We start from the raw sequence: 26,897 nt of genomic DNA, 5'->3' as shown, positions 1-26,897 counted from the left end.
TGTAATAAAGTGAGCCAAGTAGAGGACATAAGTACATAAGTAATGCCACACTGGGAAAAGACCAAAGATCCATCGAGCCCAGCATCCTGTCCACGACAGCGGCCAATCGAGGCCAAGGGCACCTGGAAAGCTTCCCAAACGTACAAACATTCTATACATGTTATTCCTGGAATTGTGGATTTTTCCCAAGTCCATTTAGTAGCAGTTTATGGACTTGTCCTTTAGGAAACCGTCTAACCCCTTTTTAAACTCTGCCAAGCTAACCGCCTTCACCACGTTCTCCGGCAACGAATTCCAGAGTTTAATAAAGCGTTGGGTGAAGAAAAACTTTCTCCGATTTGTTTTAAATTTACTACACTGTAGTTTCATCGCATGCCCCCTAGTCCTAGTATTTTTGGAAAGCGTGAACAGACGCTTCACATCCACCTGTTCCACTCCACTCATTATTTTATATACCTCTATCATAAAGGTCATAAAGCTGTAACACGTAATGTAATTAAAATCAGCGAGTTATCTAAATTTCAACATGTGCTATTCATTTATGTGTATTATGTGACATGATAATTATAGTATCTAAGGGGCCCTTTTACTAAGGAACATAGGTGCCTACGCGCATACAATGCATGTCAAATTAGAACTACCGTCCGGCTACCGCATGCACCTGGGCAGTAATTCTAATTTTTATGCGCATCCAATACGCATGTCCGAAAATATTTTAAAATTTCTACTTCCATGGCGCTAATCGGGCGGTAATTGGCAGTGTATGTGCACAGATGATTATCGCCCTGTTAACGCGTGAGACCTTACCACAAAGTCAATGGGTGGCAGTAAGGTCTCAGGCCCAAAACGGATGCACGCCAATTTTTATTTTGTCGCACGTCCATTTTTGCCCCCAAAAAGTGGCCTTTTTTGCAGGTGCGCTCAAAAATGGACTTGCCCGCATCCAATGCATGCGTCTACACCAGCGCAAGCCATTTTTCAGCGCACCTTAGTAAAAGGGCCCTTAAATGTCCAAAAGTTCTTAAAGTATCCAACACATGCAAAAGTGCATTTCCAATCATGTAAATCTAATTAAAATCAGTGAGTTATCAGAAACAGTACTACAAATCATGAGACCAGGGCCACCGAGAGACTGGGCCGGGCCCCGCCTCTGCCGCCACCCCCGAGGTCATCATCGTCGCTGCCCCCCCTCCGTCCACCACCGGGCCGGGCCCCCCTGAATTCAAATCATAGCGCCTCACCTCGACCTCGCTCCGTGTGAAAGAAGCGCAGCAGCGGCAGTCTGCAGATCGCCTCCCTTTGGGCCTTCCCTCCCTGTGTCCCGCCCTTGTCAGACATAACTCCCGCCCCGCCTCCCCCGAGATCGCCACAGCCACTGCTTCCCCGTCCCCCCCCCCCCCCCCCGAGGTCGCCGCCGTTGCTCCCCCCTCCATCCGCCACTGGGCCGGGCCCCCTGCATTGAAATCGCAGTCTCACCTCCGTGAAAGCAGCGCTGCAGGCAGCAGAACGCCTCCCTTCAGCCCTCCTTCCCGCCTTGTGTCCCGCCCTCACGGAAGTTACGTCAGACGAGGGCGGGACACTGGGGAAAGGAGGGCCGAAGGGAGGCGTTCTGCCTGCAGCGCTGCTTTCACGGAGGTGAGACTGCGATTTCAATGCAGGGAGCAGGCAGTTGACGATGGAGGGCGGGTGAGACTGTGGCGCCAGGCCCCCCTTGGAGGCCTGGGGAATTTTGTCCCCCCTGCCCCCCCTCTCGGTGGCTATTGGCATAGCCAGACCTCGGCGGGAGGGGGGTCCAGAGCCCAAGGTGGGGGGGCCCCAATTTAACCCGCCTCCCCCAGCCGCTGACCTTCCCCCGCCACTTTTGACCTGCCGCCGCCGCAAGGTACCTTTGCTAGAAGGGGTCCCCAACCCCCGCCAGCCTTAGTCTTCTTCAGCGCCGGTCTCAACCACGTTTCCTGATCTGTGCTGTCACTGAGTCCTGACGTCCTGCACTTTTTTTAAGTGAAACAGTTTCACTTAAAGGAACGTGCTGGATGTCAGGACTCACAGCACGGATCAGCGAATGCGCCGGAGACAGGCGCTGAAGAAGACTAAAGTTGGAGGGGGTACCTTGCAGTGGCGGCAAGTCGAAAATGGCAGTGGGGGGGGGGGGGGGTCAAAAGTAGAGGGTGCCAGGACTAAATCTGTGGGGGCCCATGCCTCCGTGGCCCCACCTAGCTATGCCCCTGTGTTAAAGCAGTGAATATCCGGGTATAAGCAGTCATCTGGAAGTTAACCAGGCTCCGGCTGATATTCAGACCAGTTCCTGAATAAATTTATTGCATAAAGTTTGGAAGCCTTTTTGCTGTACTAACTTCCCTCCATTTTAAAAAGTCATGCTAGAGACTGCTGAGCAGAAATGCCGACCCAGCCCATTCTGGGCTGTGTTGGCATTACTGCACAGCAAATGCTAACGTAGCTTTGTAAAAGGGGGGAGGGTATGCGGTTACTTAGGGGCCTTTTACTAAGCCGCATAGGCGCCTACGTGCACCCAACGTACGCCAGTTTGGAACTACCGCCTGGCTACTGCATGGCCTGGGCAGTAATTTCACTTTTTACATGCATCCACTACGTATGCCGGAAATTTTATGGTATGTGTCGCTAACCGGGAAGTAATCAGTAGTATACGCGTGCCGATTACTGCCCGGTTAATGCGTGAGACTTTACCACTAAGTCAATGGATGGCGGTAAGGTCTCAGGCCCAAAATGGACACGTGCCAATTTTTATTTTGCCGCATGTCCATTTTCAACCCCCCAAAAAAGGCCTTTTTTGCAGGCGCGTTGAAAATTGGGCCTGCGTACGTCCAATACATGCGTCTACACCAGCGCAGGCCATTTTTCAGCGCACCTTAGTAAAAAGACCCCTTAGCCTGTTATCAGTCTGAAAATTACCACTAACTGGTGAAGTAAGTGTTCTATACATGTTCCACCCCCCCCCCCCCCCCCCAGCCCACGTCTAGCCTAACTGGTTAGGAGATGGCTGGTTAGTGACGATATTCAGTGGTAGAAACTGGTTAAGTTGTGCGGAATATCATAGGCCGGGTCACTCAGCAGGGTTTGATGCCTGGTTAAACCCTTTTGAATATCGGGCCGGGTTAACTAGACTGTGCCACTGAATATCGGCACTGATCGCCCCCACACTATCAGAGCAGTGCTGGGGTGGTCTGGGCCAAGGAGGAGCTGGCTCTTATCTCCGCATAGGCAATATTCAGAGCCAGTTCCCGGACAGTTAACAGAGCAGATAGGACCGCATAAAAAACAGTCCTATCTTTGCCCGGTTACCTATCCGGGAACTGGCCCTGAATATTGCCTATGCGTAGATAAGAGCAAGTGCATCAGTGCATGCTTTTGACGCACACTGAGGGCCCCCCCCCCCCCCCCCCCTTTTACAGCAATGGGTAAAAGGCTATCTTTCTTTGAGGAAAAGAAATGACCACGTGGTAAGTGAAACGCTTGCCTCGTGGCCATTTCAGGGGGAGCACTTGCCATCACCCACTGAGGTGGCGGTAAGGGCTCCTGCACTAACCGTGGTATCCGGGCAGCACACAGTAGTACCCGATTGCTGCCGGGTAAACACCAGCGCTACAAAAATAGAAAATATTTTTGTAGAGCCGTAAATGGTGCGCACTTTGGGTGGGAAGTACTATCAGGTTCCTGTGGTAGCCCGGCAGTAGTTCTGGATTGGCCATGGCAAGAGTATTGCCACGCACCAACCCTTTAGTAAAAGGGCCCCCTCAATGTTATAGATGCAGGCAGATGCACAAAACCAAATTAGTGCCAATTTACTTCAATAATTGTTAAGGCCAATTAATTGATAGCTAATGGCTTGTTAACCAATTTAGTTGTGCACACATCTTAGGTCTGCACTGAACACTATTTGGCTAATAATAGACATTATTCCATGTTAGTCACTGACCCTACATGCACTAATTCCCAAAGCTGCAATATTTATTTATTTAGATTTTGCTCACATCTAAGTTTGTACCTGAGGCAATGGAGGGTTAAGTGACTTGCCCAAGATCACAAGGAGCAGCAGTGGGATTTGAACCAGTCACTTTGGGATTATAAGACTGGTGCTCTAACCACTAGGCCACTCCTCCACTAGCAACATTCCATGTAGAATCTCAAATAGTAGCAACATTCCATGTAGACCAACACTCCATGTAGAAGCCTGCCCTTGCAGATCAGCAACGCAGGCTTCTGTTTCTGTGAGTCTGACGTCCTGCACATACGTGCAGGACGTCAGACTCACAGAAATAGAAGCCTGTGCGACTGCATTGCTGATCTGCAAGGGCAGGCTTCTACATGGAATGTTGCTAGTAGAATAGCAACATTCATTCCATGTAGAATCTCATTCATTCCATGTAGAATCTCAACTAGTAGCAACATTCCAGAATCTCCAATAGTAGCAAAAGCAACATTCCATGCCCAAGATCACAAGGAGCAGCAGTGGGATTTGAACCAGCCACCTCTGGATTGCAAGACCAGTGCTCTAAACACTAGGCCACTCCATCCTATCACTAACCCAAACTTCCAGTGTAAAGATCTGTAAGCCTCAGTGATACTGTGCCATTGACATTGTCATTTCTATAAAGATGTGCTCTCGTGCCACATTATAGTTTATTACGGAACGCCCAGGAAGTGGCATAACTAATCATACTGACTGATAGAAGAGAAAGGGAAGTGAAAATGCATGACCACACCTGTAAAATGAAAATGCGTTTATAAATTATAATACAAATTTTAGTTATGGTTCAGCACATCTCAGGCACAATTCCCAGACTAACTTTGTCAAGCGCATTCTGTCTGAAACAGCCTGAACAGAGGCAGCTTAGAGAAAAAAAAAAAAGCTTTCTGGTGGAAGGAAATGCGACATCTCCACTCTGTGCTACATGACAAGATATTCCATTTCATGCCTCGGCAGCCAAAGGAAGGGAATAGATTTTTCTACAAATAATTTTAAATTATGGAATCCATCAGAAGAAATAAATGACCCAAAAAGATAGCAACTTAGTAAATGACGGCAGATAAAGACCTGAACCGTCCATCCAGTCTGCCCAACAAGATAAACTCATTTTACATGGTATGTGATACTTTATATGTATATCTGAGTTTGATTTGTCCCTGCCTTTCTCAGGGCACAGACCATAGAAGTCCACCCTGCACCGGTTTTATTCTCCAAATACCGGCGTCGCCACCCAATGTCCACTAAGATTCCATAGATCCATTCCTTCTAAACAGGATTCCACGCATGTTTGAATTCCATTACCGTTTTCATCTCCACCACCTCCCGCAGGAGAGCATTCCACGTATCTACCACCCTCTCTGTGAAAAAAATACTTTCTGACATTACTCCTGAATCTGCCCCCCTGTAACCTCAATTCATGTCTTCTAGTTCTACCATCTTCTAATCTCCGGAAAAGGTTCGTATGCGGATTAATACCTTTCAAATATTTGAATGTCTCTATCATGTCACCCCTGTTTCTCCTTTCCTCCAAGATGTATATGTTCAGGTCAGCAAGTCTCTCCTCATACAGTTTGCAACGCAAATCCCATACCATTTTCGTAGCTTTTCTTTGCACCGCTTCCAGTCTTTTTACATCTTTAGCCAGATACGACCTCCAAAACTGAACACAATACTCCCAAGTGGATCATTTTTCAAAGATAATTTTTCCTCTTTACTTTCCTTAAAATAGTTTTCTGATTTGGAACTTTCTTATCGGTATGACATTAACCAGGTTTTCTCTAGCTCTGGAATATAAAAAGACTCTTGTTAGAAAGGACCTCCATCTGGGTGTTGATCTCCCTAAGTCAATTAAATTTAAAGTCAGTTAAAAATGATAAAGGGGATGAGACGACTTCCCTATGAGGAAAGGCTAAAGCAGCTAGGGCTCTTCAGCTTGGAGAAAAGACAGCTGAGAGGAGATACGATAGAGGTCTATAAAATAATGAGTGGAGTGGAATGGGTAGACATGAATTGCTTATTTACTCTTTCCAAAAATACTAGGACTAGGGGATACGCAATGAAGCTACAAAGTAGTCAATGTAAAACAAATTGAAGAAAATATTTCTTCATTCAACGTGTAATTAAACGTTGGAATTCTTTGCCAGAGAATGTAGTAAAAGCAGTGGCGTTCCTGGGGGGGGGGGGGTGCGGTCCGCCCCGGGTGCACGCCGCTGGGGGGGTGCCGTGCACGCCTGTCCTCCGTTGTTCCATGCTTCTTCTCTGCCCCGAAACAGGTTACTTCCTGTTCCGGGGCAGAGAAGAAGCATGGAACAACGGAGGGCAGGCGTGTGCGGCACCCCCCCCCCCCCCCAGTGGCGTGCACCCGGCGGGGGGGGTCCTTCGTGGGGGTGTCCTTTCGCCTGGGGGGGGTCCGCACTGCATCGGGGGGGTGCTGCACCCGGGGGGCGGGGCGCATCGGCGATCCGCCCCGGGTGCCAGCCCCCCCAGGAGCGCCACTGAGTAAAAGCAGTTAGCTTAGCGGGGTTTAAAGGAGGTTTGGATAGCTTCCTGAAAGAAAAGTCCATAAGCCATTATTAAAATGGACTTGGGGAAAATCCACTGCTTATATCTAGGATAGGCAGTATAAAATGTATTGTACTCTTATGGGTTCTTGCCAGGTGCTTGTGACCTGGATTGGCCACTGTTGGAAACTGGATATTGGGCTTGATGGAACTTCGGGCTGGCCCAGTATAGCAATACTTATGTACTTATGTAATGTTTACCCTCATTTTCCCTGGGGGAAGATTTGCATTTTCACTGTTCTAGATTGGCTATAGAGAGAGTCATTAAAACTGCATGGCCTGTCTTATTTCAGTTGTGACTAGTTTCCCACAGGGATAAATTAAGATATGGTACAAAGAAAGAGAATACAAAGGGAAGAGGTTTTCTGAAAAGTATTCCAGCCATGATGCAAAGTTAAAAAAAAAGAAAGAAAGAAAGAAAGAAAGCTCACAAAAATAACAATACACAATTTTAATAAACTCAATACTGGCAAGCTACGGAAAACAAGCAAGCTGTTGAGAAGATGGGAAGAAGATGCACATTTTGCTTAAACTGTTTCAATTGGGGAAAGCTTGGCCTGTGTGTGGTGTTTTTTTCATTCCAGAATGTTCTACTGGTTCTAAGTATTCACCTAATCCATTATTAAAAAGGAATTTGCAAATGTGCTGATTAGCAATTAGTTAATTGCCAATCAGGCTGCAGTGTTCTTAAAAACATTTTAACCCTTGAAAACTGCTTAGTTTTTCTTAATAGATTTTAATTTATTTCATTAATAAAAAGGAAGCATCAACGTGGAGGGGCATTTTTGAAAGGGACATCCAAGTTTTGATGAGGACGGCTTCGCAAAACGTCCCGATCAAGGGGCGGGGAAACCCATATTTTCAAAACAAGATGGACATCCATCTTTCGTTTCAATAATACAGTCAGGGACGTCCAAATCCTGAAATTTGGTCATCCCTAGATTTGGTCGTCCCTAGACTCGGTCGTTTCTGATTTTCAGCGATAATCGAAACCAAGGACATCCATGTCAGAAACGACCAAGTGCAATCCATTTGGTCGTGGGAGGAGCCAGCGTTTCTAGTGCACTGGTCCCCCTGACATGCCAGGACACCAACCGGGCACACTAGGGGGCACTGCAGTGGACTTCATAAATTGCTTCCAGGTACATAGCTCTCTTACCTTGTGTGCTGCGCCCCCCCCAAATCCCCCCCCCCCAAACCCACTATCCACAACTGTACACCACTACCATAGCCCTTATGGGTGAAGGGGGGCACCTAGATGTGGGTACAGTGGGTTTTGGAGGGCTCGCTGTTTCCTCCACAAATGTAACAGGTAGGGGGGATGGTCCTGGGTCTGCCTGCCTGAAGTGCACTGCACTCACTAAAACTGCTCCAGGTACCTGCATACTGCTGTGATGGACCTGAATATGACATCTGAGGCTGGCACAAAATATTTTGAAAGATATTTTTTGAGGGTGGAAGGGGGTTAGTGACCACTGGGGGAGAAAGGGGAGGTCATCCCCGATTCTCTCCAGTGGTCATCTGGTCATTTCGGGCACCATTTTGTGCCTTGGTCGTAAGAAAAACACGACCATGTAAAGTTGTCCAAGTGTTCATCAGGCACATCCTTGTTTCGATTATGGGTCGAGGACGTCCAAGTGTTAGGCATGCCCAAGTCCCGCCTTCTCTACGCCTCCCAAACGCCCCCTTGAACTTTTGGCGATCCCTGCGATGGAAAGCACTTGGGGACGTCCAAAATTGGCTTTCGATTATACCGATTTGGGCGACTCTGGGAGAAGGACATCCATCTTCCGATTTATGTCGAAAGATGGGCGTCCTTCTCTTTTGAAAATGAGCCCGTCATTCAGATAAACAATAAAGCATATAAATATACATCTGACCCAGAGACAGAAAGATGTATTTAGCAAAGGCACATTCATCAAAAAGGCTATGTGAAAAGGAAGTATGCTGACAACATGACTGTACAAAAATACCCAAGAAAGAAAAATAAAGAAAAGAAAATAACAGCTATCCACTGTCGCTTCACCTCCCCCTAGAAATAACAATTACAGCAGCAGAAAAGACTCACAGATAACAAGACAAGTCACAGGTTGGCACTTAGGGGTCCTTTTACTAAGCCACATTGGGGCCTACGTGCGCCCAACGCGTGCCAATTCTGAGTTACCGCCCGGCTACCACGTGTGCCAGGTGGTGATTTCATTTTTGGTGCACATCCCCTATGTGCACCAGAAAATAATTTTTATTTTCTGTGCGCAGCGCTATTGGGTGGTAAAAGGCATTTGATGCGCGTGAGACCTTACCGCTAAGTCAGTGGCTGGCGGTAAGGTCTCCGACCCAAAATGGATGCGAGTCAATTTTCATTTTGCCGCATGTCCATGTTCGGTCAAAAGTTTTTTAAAAAACAAGCATTTTTACAGTGTGCTGAAAAATGATTCTGCGTGCGTCCAAAACACGCGCCTACACTACCACAGGCCATTTTTTTCAGCGTACCTTAGTAAAAGGACCCCTTAGAGAATACCGGTTGGTCAATGAGGCAGTGTTCAAGGTTCTTACCAGGAGAAAAGAAAGAGAAGGAAAGACGGAAAGAAAAGATGAACGAAATACCACAGACCGCAGAACAGAGTTTGAGTCCCCAGAGAGCCTATGTTCAAAGCTTTGGAGCAAAAGCCAACAGCGCAAACCCCATAGCAAGACAGTGGTGCAGAAACTTAGGTAACCAATGCTCAAATCAAATTACATTCAAATTTTGTGCATGCACTCACCAGTGCTGTTCTTCTGCGCCTTTAAATATAAACTTGTCAAAAATTATTTGTACTTAAATTTTTGAAAGGCTCATACTTAAGTGCAGAAAAACAGATGCCAACGCTAATTGGCAAAAATGAGAATTTATGCACATACATTGCTAAGCGTATTCTGTAATGTACTGCACCTAAATTCTAACGCGCACGAGCAAAAAGGGGCATGGTTAGAGGCGTGGAAATGGGCATTTTGCGGGCATTCCAAAATCTACACGCGTTGTTATAAAATATAAGCGAATGCGCATAAATCCATGCACAGGGATTTACACTAGCTTTTCATTGGCATCAATGGACGCACGTAGATTTAGTTGCATGAACTACACCTAAGCATATTCTAAATACCATGTGGAGATTTATGTGCAGTATTTAGAGTATGCTTAGGTGTGATTGCCTAACACATGTTAATTTTAGGTGTCATATATAGAATCAGTCCCTAAATGCCTCTCCTATTTTATTTAATTGTATTATTGTAAACCGCGATGATGGCATGTACCCTTTGGCGATATATCAAGAAATAAAGAGACTTGAATTACTGCACCCTAACTTAGAGCGCCAGACTTATGCCTGATGAAACTTGCTGTAAATGCTAGGTTGGGCATGGAGACCCAGTATTCCGTAACAATGCGCGTAACATTTTGGAATGCCCCTGACACACCCACGGTCTCCCCGTGGCCTTGCCCCCTTTTGCAACACACGTTATAGGCGTTAGGTGCCCTGCCTTACACAACTGCGCACAACCAGATGCGTGCACAAATTATAATGGCTGCCAATTAACATTGGTTGATAGCACCCAATTCTTGATGGTTCAGAGCTCATTATTCAATTATTTTGTACGCAAGAAAATTTGGGCATGTAAATCTGGGCACCATATATAGAATCTGGGGGTAGGTTCTGATCATGGGAATTCATCTAGTGTAAAAGTGCTGATTAAACTAGCCAGCAAATTGATCGATAGGAGGCAAGCAGAGCAGACTAGAAGAAATTGGTTGTCACAGGAGGAAGTTGACCCACAAGAAAATGTTCCACTCAATGTGGAAACTCAAACGCATGAAGCAATTCTTCCTGAGGGAAACATTTCGCAGCCTGATACAATCAATGGTACTAAGCCACTTAGATTACTGCAATGGAATTTATGCGGGATGTAAAGAACAAATCTTAAAGAAACTTCAGACCGCTCAAAACACGGCAGCTAGGCTTATATTTGGTAAAACGCGATTTGAAAGCGCAAAACCCCTCCGCAAAAAACACTGGCTCCCAATCACAGAACGCATCGCCTTCAAAATCTGCACCCTGGTTCACAAAATCATCTACGGAGAAGCCCCAAGTTACATGACAGACTTGATCAATTTACCAATTAGAAATACATCTGAAATCAACACGATCTTATCTAAATCTGCACTACCCAAGCTGCAAAGGACTTAAATACAAAACAACTTACACATCTAGTTCCTACACAACTGTGGAACGCATTACCAAAAGCCTTGAAAACGACATATGACCACCTAAAATTCCGGAAATCACTAAAAACCAACCTGTTTAAAAGGCATACCCTATCGATCCAACTTAAATGCCTAATCTCTGCAACACAACCAAACTAAAGCACGTAATGGACATAACACAACTCTCCCGTTCTCCGATTCCCTAATGTGGCTGTGCCACATGAACTTGATCTTACCACAACATCACCCTGTATTTGTTCACACCGGAGCCTGCAATGGCCTCTCCGGTACTATGTAAGCCACATTGAGCCTACAAATAGGTGGGGAACATGTGGGATACAAATGTAACAAATAAAATAAAAAATAAATAATGGCATCTGGGTGCCCTGGTTGTTTTATAGAATACTAATGTAACCCAGCACAGGCACGCCTATCAGTGAGGCACCAGCAGTTACTTCAGCCCTGTACCTGGGGTAACTGTGAGCAACCACATGCAGCAAGTACCTGGCAAGATCCCAAAACAGTACAATACATTTTATGCTGCTTATCCCAAAAATAAGCAGTGGATTTTCCCCAAGTCCATTTTAATAATGGTTTATTGGCTTTTCTTTTAGGAAGCTAGCCAAACCTTTTTTTAAACCCTGCTATGCTAACGGCTTTTACCACATTCTCTGGCAACAAATTCCAGAGTTTAATTGCATGTTGAGTGAAGAAATATGTTCTCCAATTTGTTTTAAATGTACTACTTTGTAGCTTCATTGTATGCCCCCTAGTCCTAGTATTCTTGGAAAGAATAAATAAGCAATTCACAGTGTTACATGCCCCTCTCATACTCCACTCACATGTCTGTTTGGAATAGCGGTTAGGGCTGTGTGGTCTGAATACAAGGGACATAGGTTTGATTCCCACTGTGGATGTTTGTGGTTACTCTTTTATTTTTCTGTGTTTCTGTAGTATCTGAATAAGAGAGCTTGGGACAAGTACATAGGATCTCTAAGGGAGTGATAGAGAGAGTAGATGGCATGGATCAGCAGACTGGATAGACTACATGGTCTTTATCTGCCTTCATTTTTCTATGTTTCTATGGCTCACTTACACACACCTATACAGAACAGTGTGGAGTCCATTTTCTGCCACTTACGTTCGTAAGTGTGCACTTATCCACAAGCGGTATGTAGCATTAGGGGCTTACATATTGGGTCAATATTTCAAAACATTTACAGGTACAAATCAAGGTAGGGTATACACAAAAAGTAGCACATATGAGTTTGAATGGTTGGGCAGACTGGAAAACTCTTTTTATTGGAAAAAACTAAAAACAAATAACATACAAATCAAAAACAAGCCCCTAGCTATACACAGTCCTCCTATCTATGTACACCCCCTCCCCCTCCTCAATAGTACAGTGGAAACTGTTTATTAGAAAGACCAAAGAAAAAAACCGGACATGCAAATCAAACCCCAGGCTCCTAGCTAGACATGGTCTGCCTATCTATGTACACCCCCTCCTCAATAATACAATGGATCAACCCCCCCCCCCCGACCCCCCACAACCCCTTCAGACAACTGGCACACAATCCCCTGGGAAGCATGTCCCCTCATGGCGGCTTAAGCCTCACGTGTCTCCACCACCTCGAAGCCACCCCCACCCCTTTTTCCACCCTTTCCCACTTCGCCGCTTCCTGCACCGCCCTTACCACATCCCAGCTGACTACCTCCGCCGGCCGGACCTCCTGGTACAGGGACACCCTGCAGCGCGCCATCCAGAGGCAGTACCGCAATATCACCGAAATCAGAAAGCGTGTTACCGGATCCCCGCGTCCCTCTCCACCCTCTGGGCCATACACCCAGTCCGCATAGCTGTAGTTGCGGAAACTGGGGATCTGCAGCAACGAGGAAACCCGGTCAGAGACCTGGACTGTAAATGGGCACCTCACCAGGAAATGCTCCATCGTCTCTTCAGTTCCAGCACATTCCTCCCGTGGGCACCCTCTATCCCGCACATTGCGATATTTCAAATTTCCTCGGACGTACAGTCTACCGTGAAAGGACAGCCACGCCAGGTCTTTATACTTCACCGGGATGCGGTTCGAAGCAATCAACCGTAACCCCTGCTGCATCCGTGGGGCCGGCGCGTCCCTCAGCGCCAGAGGAGCTGAGAACACCTGCGCCCGTACTCTGTCCATCCAGACCCCCCGTTGTCCTGCCTTCACCTCCCCCACCGTCAGCCCCACACCCTCACCAATTTCACTAGGGTCTTGCAATAACTCACCCCCCGGAGCCCCCCTTCGCAGTGCCACTACCCTCCCCCCCTCCCGCCATAGGTCCCAATATCTCGGCCACCACTGCAGGACACTCCTAGCCCACCCCGGTGGCTCCCGCCCTACCGCCCTCCCCAGATTGAACTGCAGGAACAAAGCGCTGAAAAACAGGACTGGGTTTATCATGCCCACCCCCCCCCCCCCTCCTAGGCAGATAGGTAACATTCCGTTTTACCGGATTCGTCCTGTTGCCCCAGAGCAGCCGGAAGAACACCCCATACAAGGCCGTGTACCGGCTCTCCGGCAGCAGGCAGATGTAACTGACGAACAGAAACAAAGGAACTAAGTGTGCCTTGATGAGCTGTACCCGCTCCCCCATGGTCATTTTCCACCCCTTCCATCTATCCACCCTCCCCTTCACTTCTTGGAGACACCTATCCCAGTTGTAGAGCCTATAATCCCCCTTCTCGAAGTATATTCCCAAGACCCGTATACGTTCCACAGCTGTAGGAAACCTACCTCCCAACTCAAATTGCAGCCCCTGATCCCCAACCCACAGGCTATTGGACTTTTGAAAATTGACCTGCGACGCTGTTGCCTGCGAGTATTCCTGGATCAGGTTCTGCAATCTACCTCCCTCCCTCTGGTCCGCTACCCACACTGTAACGTCATCTGCATACGCCACGACCCTTAACTGGTTATTGTCCCCCACCTCCACCCCTTCCAGCCCCTCCGCCCCCCCCTTCTCCCGCCGTCTTATAAAGGGTCGATGGCGTATGCATACAACAGCGGGCTGAGTGGGCACCCCTGTCGGACCCCTGCCCCTACCTCAAACCCCTGCCCTCTCCACCCGTTAACCAGGGGAAAACACCCCGCATGCCGATAGAGTAGCTGTAATTGCTCTATCCAACCCTTCGGAAACCCATAGCGCTCCAGAATGCTCCATAGGACACCCCACTGCACTCTATCAAACGCTTTTTCCTGGTCGAGTGTTACCAACAGCCTACCATGCCCTCCCACTCTACTGCGTTCTACCCCCTCCCGCACCCACGCTGCAGCTTCCAAGACCCCTCTCCCTTTAACCCCACATGCTTGCGAGGCTGCTAGCAAATCCCCAGACACCTGCCTCATTCTCTGGAATAGCATTCGCGCAAAGATTTTTCGATCCGTATTAAGCAGTGCTATAGGCCGCCAGTTGGCCAGCATCGCCGGGTCCTTCCCCTTACTTAGTAGGATAAGAGCCGCCTCTGTCAAGGAACTAGGCAAGGAACCCTCCAACTGGGCTGCCCCCCATACCCTCACCAGGATCGGCACCAGCTGCTCCTTAAAGGCCTGGTAGAACTCAGTTGTTAGCCCATCCGGCCCCGGCGAGGTCTTCCTGTGGAGCGCCCCGATGGCTTCCTCCACCTCCTGTTCTGTCCACGGGTTCAAGAGGGCCTGAAGCTGGGGTCCCCCGTGACCTATCCCCGGGGTTCCTTCCACATAACACTCCATCTGCTCCATATCAATCTGCTGGGCTGAAAGGAACGCCGCAAAGTGGTCCCTCACTGCCCCCAGAATCCCCTCCTTGGTGTCCTGCAGGACCCCCTGTGCATCCCGCACCCCCTCCATCACCCTGCGCGCCCTCCGCTCCCGGCAGCATGCGAAGGGGTCCGGGCTACACATTTTCCCGAAGTCCCGCTCATACACCAAGGAGGTGTAGCGGTTGTACTGTACCTGCTCCAGGAGTGCTTGGAGATCATGTATTTCTTCCTCCCTCCCCCCTTGTGAAATCAATGTGTCCCTCTTTTTCTTTATTGCCATGCCCAACTTTGTCCTTTCCCTCCCCTCCCTTCTCGCCTGTCTGAGAAAGAATCCCCGCGTTCGTCTTTTCACTGTATCCCACCACTCCCCCAATGACTGAAATGCCCCCTGCACTGACACCTGATCTTCCAAAAACCGGCGGTACTCCTCCCGCACCTGCTCGCTACCTAACCACTTTAAATTTAGTCGCCATAACCCCCTCCCTGGCCTCTGCGCTGCCGCCCCCCCCACCTGAAGGAGGACCATGTGGTGGTCTGAAAAGTCCACGTCCACGGTTCGTGGACCCCCCAGACAAACCCCCTTCTTTACCAGGAATCTATCGATTCTACTTTTACACTGCCCTCGAAAGAACGTGAACCCCTCCTGTTCCTCACAGAAGGCCACATGCGCGTCTACCAGCTCTGCCTCCCGCATGATCCCTGCCAGCCTCACCCCGTCATAGCCCACCTGTACCGATCGTCCCCCACTATCCTTTTTCCGCAATATGGTGTTAAAATCTCCCCCCCAGACTACTTGGCGCGAAGTGTATAGGTAGGGCTTGATCTTCCCAAAGAGGAGCACCCTTTCCTTCTTGCTTTGGGGCCCGTACACATTCACCACCCTCAGTGCTCTATCCTCCCAAATCGCATCCACAACAAGACATCTCCCCACCCCCAGCTCCACCACTCGCTGAATATTCACCCGGTGGGACTTAAATAAGATCCCCACCCCACCATACCTCTCCCCCGCCAACCCCCACACCGAGGGACCCCACTTCCAGGCCCGCCTTGCCCGCCTGATCACCTCAATGGACCGCAGCCGAGTCTCCTGGAGCAGGAAGCAATCTGCTTGGACCCTCGCGAACCAGTCATACGCTAAACCCTGCTTCTTCGGAGAGGCGATGCTGGCCACATTCAGCGTGGCAAATGTCAACACTAAGCCTGCCATCCTCATTGCGAGTCACGGGTCTGCTCACTCCCAACTTCTTTCCTTATCTCCTGGGATACCCCCTTTTTACCCTGAAGCAGGTCCTCTGCTATGCGGTCTACATCATCCCCTGCCAGATCCCCCTCCCCCCCCCGCAGCCGTCCTGTCTGCACCTTACCCCCCCCTCCCCCTTTCTTCCTTCCTTTCTTCTTTGCTCTATCCGGACCCACCCCCTGATCCCTCCCTCTCCCCTCTTCACCCCCGCCCCCTACCTCCTCCTCCGAGTCCTCCACCTCCCCCAAGTCCTCCAAGTCCTCCAGATCCTCCTCTAGCTCCACTCTGTCCCCCCAAGCCTGCACTTGGGCCTTCACCACCTGCCCGGCCCCCTCAGCTTTCCTCTTACTCCCCTTTCCCCTCCCTCCCTCCCTTCCCTCTTCCTCCTCCCTCACCCCTCCCCCTCCCCCCAGAGCCTTCCCGCCCTTCTTCCTACCACCAGTACCCTCCTCCAGTGCTTCCTCATATTTCCGTTTGCCCTCTCCAATCCCCCCTGCCGCCCCCTCTTCCTCCATTAACTCCACCTCTTCTCCTTCCCCCTGTTCTTCCTCCTCCCTCCCAACCTCCCTATCCTCCTCCTCCTCCTCCAACACCTGAAATCTGTTCCTCCCCCTCTTCCCCTGCAGCGACCCCTCCCTGCCCACCCCTCCTTTCCCCCCCCCTCCGAAACTTCCCTTTCCTCTGTGGCACTTGTACCCACTCCCCCTCTCCCCCCTGCTCCACTCCTGACCCAGCCCCCTGCCGCCCCCCCTCCTGCATCCCCTCCTTCTCCCCCCCTTGCCCCTCCCTGCCTATCACCCCCCTGCCCTATCCCCTCCTCCATTACCCCCCCTCCCCGTCCATTCCCCCACATATCCCACTCGTTATGGGCCGCCCTAGGGCAGTTCCGATATGCATGGCCTAACCCGCCGCAGAGGTTGCACCTGATCGCGGTGCAGTCCTCTGTGGCATGCTGATCCCCGAATCTTCCACACTTTACCACTGGGCATGACATGCTGAAGTGCCTAAACGAACCACATCTGAAGCACTGCCGCGGCTGCCCCTTGTAAAAGCACAGTATCCTGTCACGACCGATAAAGGCAGCCGAAGGAATGTGCTGGACCACATGGCTCTCCTGTCTCAATTTGACCAGGGCTCCCCAACCTCCTGCCCAAACCCTGCTTGGATCCGGTAACTTTGTAAGTGGGGATCTCAGCTCCGCGTACCTCTGTAGCCAGTAGGCTAAATCTGCCCCAGAGATAGACTCATTTCTCACGAGCAGGGTGATCTGCACCAGGTCCGGCTTGCTGACTGGAATGGCCCTGAGGTCCCGCCACTCCCCCTTTCCCCTCACCCCCTCGTACCTTTCCCAGAATATTTCCATCCCCCTCTGGGTCATGAAGCTCAAGTCATATTCTGGGATGTTGATGGGGTGTATACACGCGTAAAAGTCCTCGGGTATAAACCCCATCCCCATCACCAGCCTCAAGACCCGATCCCTGGAGGGCATTGCCCCCTCCCCTATCCATTTGAGCTGTACCACATTTCGCCGCTTAGGCAGCTGTCCACCCCCTGTCCCCGCTCCCCCCCAACCCCTCCCTGGGCCCTCAAAACCACCCGATCTCCCCCCCCTCCCTCCTTCCCCCTCCCTGGACTACTGCCGCAAAGGACTTGGACCCCAGCCCCCACCGCCCCCCCTCCACACTTGTTCCAGCCCTTCCCTCTGCCTCCCCCCCCTTCTGTCCCTCTGCCCCTCCCCTCATCCCTCTCCCTTCCTCAATATCCACCGCCCCCTCCCCCTCCCGTTGTCCCCCGTCCCCTTCCCTCTCAGACAAACATCCAGCAACGTCCATAGTCAGTTCTGCGGCTTGGGCTGCCTCCAACTGATTGTCCTGCCCATCACCACTTCCTGGAACGTCCCTGCTCGTCCCTGCCACTGCAGGCTCCAGCCTCTGGGCTAATCGCCTCCTCTCCTCTGTCTCCTGGCGATACTCTGGCACCTGCCCAGTCAGGTCTGCAGCTGGCGATACCAGACTCCCTGCTCGCTCTGCCCCCGAACTCCCTCCAACCTCCGGCACCAGGGGCGAAGCCTCCGGAACTCCGCCGCTCCCCTTGGCTCCTCGCTCCCAGCCGTCCTGCTGGCAGGTCTGCTCCACCACCCGCTGCACATCTGTTAGACTTGCCATGTCCACTTCTGTAGTCAACGAAAGTCTCTCAACAATCGGGTTACTTCCCCCTTGCTTCTGGTGCAGTCCCTCCTGCGTTCTCCCAATGGCTGGCGCTTCCCGGGGGCATGGCTTGTCTGTTCCTGATTCCGCCACAGGCTGGCTGTTAGCACCCCCCGATTTCACCTCTTGTAATGGACAGCTGGTCAAATGAGCTCCCAGCTGCTGCCCGCTCCTATTCCTCTCTCTCCGACCCCTCTCCTGTAAACCGCCAGCTACTCCATGCTCAGGGAAGACATCCCCTGCTCCCGGACTTCGTGTGCGGGGCTTCTCCAGATGCCATGCTGCTTCGGTTTCCACTTCAGTCATTGCAGACCCGGCCAAAAATACCGGAGTCTGCCTCTGCTGACCCTTTTCCAACAGGGCCTCCTTCACGGCAACTGTCTCTGCTGTTTGCACAACTGCAGGTAAGCCCTCTGAGACTTCGACCACCACCTCTGTAGAAAACAGGCTGCTACCTGCGTCTCCCTCTGCTGCCTCCATTATCTGGAGTTTTGAAAAGTTACTGAGTTCTGTCCTCCCCTCCACAGGTAGGATCTCTACTCCAGCCCCCACCTCAGAGCCATGTCCTGCCGCTGCCTCCTTATCCTCTGGCTGCTGGGTAAGTGCTCTAGACTGTGTTGCCAACTGTCTCATGTATTTTAAAGTGGGGTCACCTCTGAACCCAGACAACTCTTTTGAGTCTAATGCTGCTGAAGACACTGAAGCTTGCTGCAACTGTAGTGTTCCTGAACCCCCAGACTGTGGTATTGAAGCCATCCTTTCTCGGTTAACATAGAGCTCCCTCAAAGGATTCACAGAGCCCTTTTTTAAACAGTTCAACAAGTGTTCTTTTTTCCCCAACAACTTTGATATCCGGGCTTCCTCTTTAACATACATTTGTCTGTGCTCCGCTGGGGCAAATTTACACATAGTTCTTGCCATTTTCAGACGTTTTCCTAGCTCCACTACTTCTTTTTCCACCAGCTTAACTCGTCTTACAATATTTACCACACTACTTGCTGTATCATCAGGGTCATAGCTCACTTCAAGGAACTCCTCATCTGACGATCCACTCTCCTCACTCTCACTCTCAGCTGCCTCCAGCAAAGGCTTCTGGCAAACTTCCATCGCCTCTTCCTTCTCCCTTCCTTGGAAGCGCCCTTCTGGGGCCTGTACTATCTTCCTCCCCCCTCCACTGTCTTCTCGCTTACCTTCCGCAAGCTGGGCCATGGAGGGGGAAATGCTCTGGTGGCCTCCACTGGGCTGCTTCTCCCTTCGGTCCACTGGACTCCTTTCCCTTCTCCCGGTAGTCAAACCAGAGAGAGAGCCACTCCTTTCGGCCTTCTGGTCCCGGGCCCCAGGAGGCCCCATAGCCTGGGACTTTCCTGAGGCCTTCTCCCCAGGGACCCTCCTCATCTTTGGGGAGGGAGCTAGGTCTCACTCCCTTTCCACTGGAAGTCAGCAGAGCTCTCTAAAACACCTCCTTCCTCCTCAGCAGACTGGATGGACCGTACAGGTCTTTTTCTGCCGTCATCTACTATGTTACTATGATTAAAACTGGTATTTAACCCAGGGGTGTAGCTAGGTGGGGCCATGGGGCATGGGCCTCCACACATTTAGTCCGGTCCCCCTCTACTTTCGACCCCTCCGCCGACCCTCCCCCGCCACTTTCGGACCCCCCCCCCAAGGCACCTTTGCTGGCGGGGGTCTCCAGCGCATTCGCTCACTTCGCTGATCTGTGCTGTGAGTCCTGACGTCCAGCACGTTCCTTTAAGTGGGAACGTGTAGGACGTGCAGGACAGGACTCACAGAACAAATCAGCGAAGTGAGCGAATGCGCCGGAGACCGGCGCTGAAGAAGACTAAGGCTGGCGGGGGTTGAGGACCCCCATCAGCAAAGGTACCTTGCAGCGGCGGGGGGGGGGGGGGAGGTGTTGAAAGTGGAGCAGGAGGGTCGGCGGCGGCAGGGGGGGTCGAAAGTGGCGGCTTTTGGAGATGGGCTTAAATGTGCCCCCCCCCCCCACCTTGGGCCCTGGACACCCCTCCCGTCGAGGTCTGGCTACGCCCCTGGTTTGACCATGTAAATCCAACCAGATAAAACACCTCCCCCTTCCATCTCTCAGCCCACTGTCCAACTACAGGTTCACACAAAACTACCAGACAAACGAATACTGGCTTGGAGTTTACCCCGGATGGGGATTTTGAGTTTATCTAGCAAGCATGATAGTCAGTACTAGCCTGCTAATGTGTCTGGCTTAAGGAGATAGTTACTAATAAGCTTTAAGGGAATCATATGAAATATTTGTCTCTTAATGCTTGTTAAACGGGATTATTGTGCAATATATTACTGTAATGCATGTTGGTAATAGTTACCATGGGGCACATAATGACGAGATGCAAAGCATGCAAATGTATGCAAAACACCTCATTATTATGTGAATCAAGTAATGCTGCTTCTGGTGAACTCTGCAAGTTGTTTTATTTCTGAAAATACCAGCTTAAAGCTGGGGGGGGGGGGGGGGGGGGGTTCATGTGTGGAGGTCGACATTGAGCACTGAAACATATCTCTGAAGGACATTACCCCCTGAGGCAGCAGGATTTGGCACCGCGAAACAGTGGCCAGTGTCGGGGAGACCCTGTTTCACCACACAGAAGTTAAGTGGTTTTTATGAAAACTAAAATTTTAAAAATTTGAATATTTGACTTAAAATTAGGGGAGGTTTTTAGAGCCAGTAATTGAAAGATAGAGGTGTGTTTGAAAATAACATGTCTACTTCTGAGGCTTTTTTCCTCCTGCTTCAAGAACTTTATTGGGCGATTTCTTAAGAAACTTGTACACTGAATCGGTGGAGTTATATTGGGTTTATTTGATGTTATTTACTTCACCCCTTATGTTGGAGATTTGTGGGGTTTTCCTCCCCACAGCTTCGGGCCCCTAACTCATGGCCTGATGCTCTGGAGAACAGTCTTAAAGGGGGCTGGTGTTAAGTTCTTCATGCACGGGCATGTGTGTACCACCCCCTACCTGAAGACATATGCGACCCCCCTCCAGTCAAGCTCCTCACCTTCTTTAAAGACCCCCTGGTGATGTTGGCAATGTACCCAACCAGTCTTGAAATATGGACCAAGGAGTCTAACATGTGCGCTTGTCGGAAGGCCCAGCAAAACCCTGCAGTGCAATAAAGGTGAAAGTTGGTGCATTGACTGAGTTGGGATTTTGCCACACCTGGTGGCAGATGCAGCACCAGCTCTTCCTGTGCTCCCTACCAACGAGGTTGATCATGAGCACTCGTGATAGGACCCTAAAGATGGTAAATTATGCCTGGGCAACGTAAAGCCAAGAAAACGCTTGCAGAGGTCTATAGTATTCCTGATATGCCAACTAGGCATCTGATCTGGGTATAGATGCAAAAAGTAATTGAACCATATAATAGCTGGTTCCCTGTGAAGTTTCCCTCAGGCGTCTAGGGTAACAGGGCAGGAGTGATCTCAAGATGCTTCTGCCCCTGCTGGCACTAGGTTCAAATGGCACCAGCTGAACTCTAGCTGTAGTCTTGTGGTACTACCACTAGAGGTCAGCCTGTGGCATTTGAACCTGCTACCAGAAGGGCAGAAGTGACTGGGGAGGGCTTGAGTTGAGGGGGCTCACACATGCCTTTGTGTGAGACAGTGGCGTAGCCAGACCTGACATTTTGGCTGGCATCTGATGTCTTGGTGTCCTCTTTCCTCAATTTATGTTTAGCAGCACCCCTCTCTCTCCCTATCCTATGCTTACTCCATGCCCAGTTTCTCTTCTCTGTGCCCTGTCTCTCCCTTTTCTCTTCCCTTCCTCCTGCACCCCTACCCTGGGTCCATTATTTCTCCCCTTCTCTCTTATATTCCCCCCCCCCCTCCACACACACACACACACACACACACACACACACATTGTGGCATATCTCCTGCTTTCTCTCCATGGATCTTGTGGCTCTCCTTCTGTGGTCTCTTCCCTCTGCCCCCTTCCCTGGATCTAGCATCTTTCCTCTCTCTTCCCCTCCCATCTAGTCCCAATGGCCAGCAGCACACCTCTCTCTCTCGCTCTCTCTCACCACACAAATGGATTCCCATCTCCACTCCTGAGTCCAGCACCCTTCTCCCTCAAGCATCACTAGCGAGTTCACTCCACCTGTCACCTCCCTGGGTGCTCCCATCTGACCCGATCACTGGCAGCACTGCAGCTGTGACCATAGCAGACCACCCTCGCCGACATCAGGATTTTCCCTGTAGGATGTCCGAGTCCCGCCTGCGCAGAAACAGGAAGTTGCGTGTTAGGAGGTGGAGCACTGCAAAGGGAACACTCGTCTATTGGCAGCCACGGCACTGGAGGCAGTCTATCACAATCACACAGCCAGTGACAGCGATCAAGCCAGGTGGGAGGACCCAGGCAATCGATACTGCCGCCTGGGGAGGGGGGCTGTGGAACAAGGCAATTTAAGAAGCATCGCTGGACTCAGGGAAAAAGGGGGAGATGAAAAGGGAAGAGAGTTGGGAAGCTGAATGGACGATGACTGCGAATTTCCCGATGAATGCAAGATAGTTGGTCTGATGTTGGGAGTCAGTAGCGCGGGGCCCCTGGGCGGGCCTGAGCCGAGATTGGATGGGCCTGGACCCACCCAGGCCCACCTGCAGCTACGCCCCTGGTGTGAGAAGGTGGGCAGCTCAACTGGATGAGGGTGGTGCGTGCCCATGTACATGCAAGAAGAAGTTAATTCCAGCTGATTTAAGAATGCTGGCAGTAACATTGGCCTGCAGGGGAGAGTTATGCAGTTTGTAAGGTTGATTGCCAATTGCATTATTCATGTACTGTGGGAGTCACTAAGCTGCGGTAAAATGTCAGATTTTAATCCAGTTTAATAACTCGCCCTTTTTGAGTCCTCCCACAAATAGCTATCCTAAATCTGATCACACAAATTGTGTGCGATCAGATATATTCAGATGTTCAGCCACACATTTAGTCAGTTAAGAATGGCTGAATACACAAGAGCTACTTGGTTGTCTTTGGTCATTTCTGCAGCAGCTGAATATTGAGTCCTCGATGTTCATGCGTCATTAGCACTGAAAGTACCAGCCAATGAACGCACAGACTCATGCACAATGCCAAGCCACGTTATGCATCCCTGTAAAAAGACTAAAAAAGATGAATGGACCTGTCTTGATATCGATCCATTTCCAGTGCAATGGAAATGCAAAACGTAGCTGTCCTTGTTTGAGCAGTTTCTTGAAATAAAGGAATGGAACTGAAATGCAGCGTAGCGTTTGAAAAGCAGAAGACGTGGCAAGCCGAACTTTCAGAAACACAACGTATGCTATAGAGGGACCTGAGGATTCAAGGGGAAAGCGTTACATTATCTTCCCAAAGCGAAATGTAAAAACACATATAAATTTGTTTTCTTGGATTGTACAAGAAGTGCCTGTACTTTCTGCTGAACCCTTATCCACACCCTTGTCGCCTCTCGCTTGGACTATTGCAATTTACTTCTCACTGGTCTTCCGCTCAGCCATCTCTCTCCTCTCCAATCTGTCCAAAATTCTGCGGCACGACTTGTTTTCCGCCAGAATCGTTATACCCACACTAGCCTGCTCCTCAAGTCACTTCACTGGCTCCCTGTCCGCTATCCGCATTCAGTTTAAACTTCTCGTACTGACCTTTAAATGCATCCACTCTGCAGCCCCCCCATTACCTCTCCGCTCTCATCTCTCCCTACATTCCTCCCCGTGAACTCCGCTCACTAGACATGTCTCTCTTGTCGTCCCCCTTCTCCTCCACTGCTAACTCCAGGCTTCGCTCCTTTTCTCTCGCGGCACCTTATGCCTGGAATAGACTTCCTGGACCTATACGTCTAGCTCCATCTCTACCCTGTTTTCAAATCTATGCTGAAAACCCACCTTTTCACTGCTGCTTTTGGCTCCTAGCCACAATTGCCCTCCCCTTGTCCCTTCCTCCCTTCTCGCCCATTACTTCCCTCACCTGTAACTGTCTTGTCTGTCTGTATTATTTAGATTGTAAGCTCTTTTGAGCAGGGACTGTCTCTTTGTATCCAGCGCTGCCTGCGTCTGGTAGCGCTATACAAATGCTAATAATAATAATATATAACAGAAAAAGTAAATGGCTTATGTCGAGCACCTTAGAATATGTTTAAATATTTTTTTCCACCTTAGACATTGAAACTAGGGCATATCATCGCATTTTGAAGTTGCACAATGAGTAAGAAGGTCTAGAAGAATCAAATAACCTAATCAGGCTATATTAAGAAGGAAATGTACCCAGTGCATGCACGTGTTTTTTTTTTTTCTTCAATTAGCATAAAACACATTCAGCAGTCAAAACATTCTGTTTCAAAACCGCACAGGTTGTAACTAACTCGTGACTTGCAAGCTTTTTTTTTTTTCGACATAGTTTGCTAAATGCAACAAATCAAACATATAAACGGCGAGTGACCGTACTCACTCGCAAATGCGCAGTAGAGACTTCCCTCTCTGCCCCGCCCCCGCTTCAATACGTGATGACGGGGGCGGGACAGAGAAGGAAGTCTCTACTGGCATGCTGCAGACGTCGGAACCGCTCCCCCTCCCCCGGAGTCGCCGCCGCCCATCCAACTGGCCTGAGCACTGTGAACTTACATCAGCATGCAGCAGCAGGCACATCAGCAAAGCTGCCGTCGGGCTTCCTTCTCTGCCTTTGTCCCGCCCTCGCTGACGTTACATCACACGAGGGCGGGACACAGGCAGAGAAGGAAGCCCGCCCCGACGGCAGCTTTGCTGATGTGCCTGCTGCTGCGTGCTGATGTAAGTTTACAGTGCTGCTCGGGCCAGGTGGAGGAGCGGCGGCAGCGACTCCGGGGGGGGGGGCTCGGAAACCCCCCCCCCCTTCCAAAAGTAGCCCGTTTTCACGGGCTGAACGGCTAGTAAAAACATACAGTAGGGGGCAAATTCAGCGGAGTTACCAACTCGTAATTTAAATTGATGCATTTCTGAACTTCTGTGTAGCCAGAACATTGCCATTTACGCATATATGTATACACATATGATAACTGTACAATCCCAAATAAACTCCACTGTAACAGTGGTGAAGAAATTCTTTACGACATTGAATTGTGACTCATACACCTTATTTTAAAAAAGGAGGGGAAAAAAAAGCCTCAGAACTCAATCGGTGTTAATTGTCATGTACGCCATCAGCTGTCAATGAATTGGCTTTTCAAAAAAAAAAAAAACACCTCCTAATCTTCACTTAACTTTATAAATTTCAAAATTCTTATATTTTACATAGTAACATAGTAGATGACGGCAGAAAAAGACCTGCATGGTCCATCCAGTCTGCCCAACAAGATAACTCATATTTGCTACTTTTTGTGTATACCCTACTTTGATTTGTACCTATGCTCTTCAGGGCACAGACCATATAAGTCTGCCCAGCAGTATCCCCGCCTCCTAACCACCAGCCCTGCCTCCCAACCACCGGCTCTGGCACAGACCGTACAAGTCTGCCCAGCACTATCCCCGCCTCCCAACCACCAGTCCCGCTTCCCACCACTGGCTCTGGCACAGACCGTGTAAGTCTGCCCAGCACTATCCCCGCCTCCCAACCACCGGCTCTGGCACAGACCGTACAAGTCTGCCCAGCACTATCCCCGCCTCCCAACCACCAGTCCCGCTTCCCACCACCGGCTCTGGCACAGACCGTGTAAGTCTGCCCAGCACTATCCCCGCCTCCCAACCACCAGCCCCGCCTCCCAATCTTGACTAAGCTCCTGAGGATCCATTCCTTCGGCACAGGATTTAGTATGAAGTTTTAATATGCATTCTTTTACATAACTTCAGGGGTCACCCCAGTTGACATTTAACTGAAGTAAAAGAATGTATATTAAAATTTTATACTAAAAAACATTTACAAAAAATGGAAGAAATTTGAAATTTATAAAGTTAAGTGAAGAATAAGTGAAGTGAAGATTGGGAGGTTTTTTGAAAAGCTGATGATTGAGAGCTGATGGTGCCCTGGAGAATGGCACAAACGGCTAGCGCAGGGCATCTTTTACTGCAGCTTAGTAAAAGGGACCTTATCAGGGGCATTTTCGAAAGAGAAGGACGCCCATCTTCAGACACAAATCGGGAGATAGGCGTCCTTCTCTCACGGTCACCCAAATCGGCATAATCGAAAGCCAATTTTGGGCGTCCCTAACTGCAGTCTGTCGTGGGGATGACCAAAGTTCCCGGGGGAGTGTCGGAGGCGTGGTGAAGGTGGGAATGGGGCGTGCTTAAGAGATGGGCGTCCTCGGCCGATAATGGAAAAAAGAAGGGCGTTCCTGACGAGCATTTGGTCGACTTTACTTGGTCCATTTTTTTCACGACCATGCCTCAAAAAGGTGCCCAAACTGACTAGATGACCACCGGAGGGAATTGGGGATGACGTCCCCTTACTCCCCCAGTTGTCACCAAACCCCTCCAGCCCTAAAAAAACGTTAAAAAATTTTTTTCCCAGCCTCAAATGTCATACTCATCCATCACAGCACTATGCAGGTCCCTGGAGCAGTTTTAGTGGGTGCAGTGCACTTCAGGCAGGCAGACCCAGGCCCATCCCCCCCACCTGTTACACTTGTGCTGCTAAATGTGAGCCCTTCAAAACCCACCTGTAACCCACTGTACCCACATGTAGGTGCCCCCCTTCATCCCTAAGGGCTATGGTAGTGGTGTACAGTTGGGGGGTTGGGGGGCTCAACACCCATGTTTAAGGGAGCTATGCACCTGGGAACAATTTGTGAAGCCCACTGCAGTGCCCCCTCGGGTGCTCAGTTGGTGTCCTGGCATGTGAGGGGGACCAGTGCACTACGAATGCTGGCTCCTCCCA

The 26,897-nt window shown here is 50.0% G+C and overlaps 1 protein-coding gene across 1 annotated transcript in view; it reads left to right on the top strand.

Moving 5' to 3' along the window:
* Nucleotides 1–26,897, top strand: part of LOC115462494 (nuclear apoptosis-inducing factor 1-like) — a 59,604-nt gene that overhangs the window by 20,105 nt on the left and 12,602 nt on the right. The gene's annotated exons all lie outside the window — the stretch shown is intronic.

The sequence above is a fragment of the Microcaecilia unicolor genome, chromosome 1, assembly GCF_901765095.1.
Source record: "Microcaecilia unicolor chromosome 1, aMicUni1.1, whole genome shotgun sequence".
NCBI classification, from domain to species: Eukaryota; Metazoa; Chordata; class Amphibia; order Gymnophiona; family Siphonopidae; genus Microcaecilia; species Microcaecilia unicolor.
This window is presented reverse-complemented; position numbering and strand designations above follow the sequence as displayed.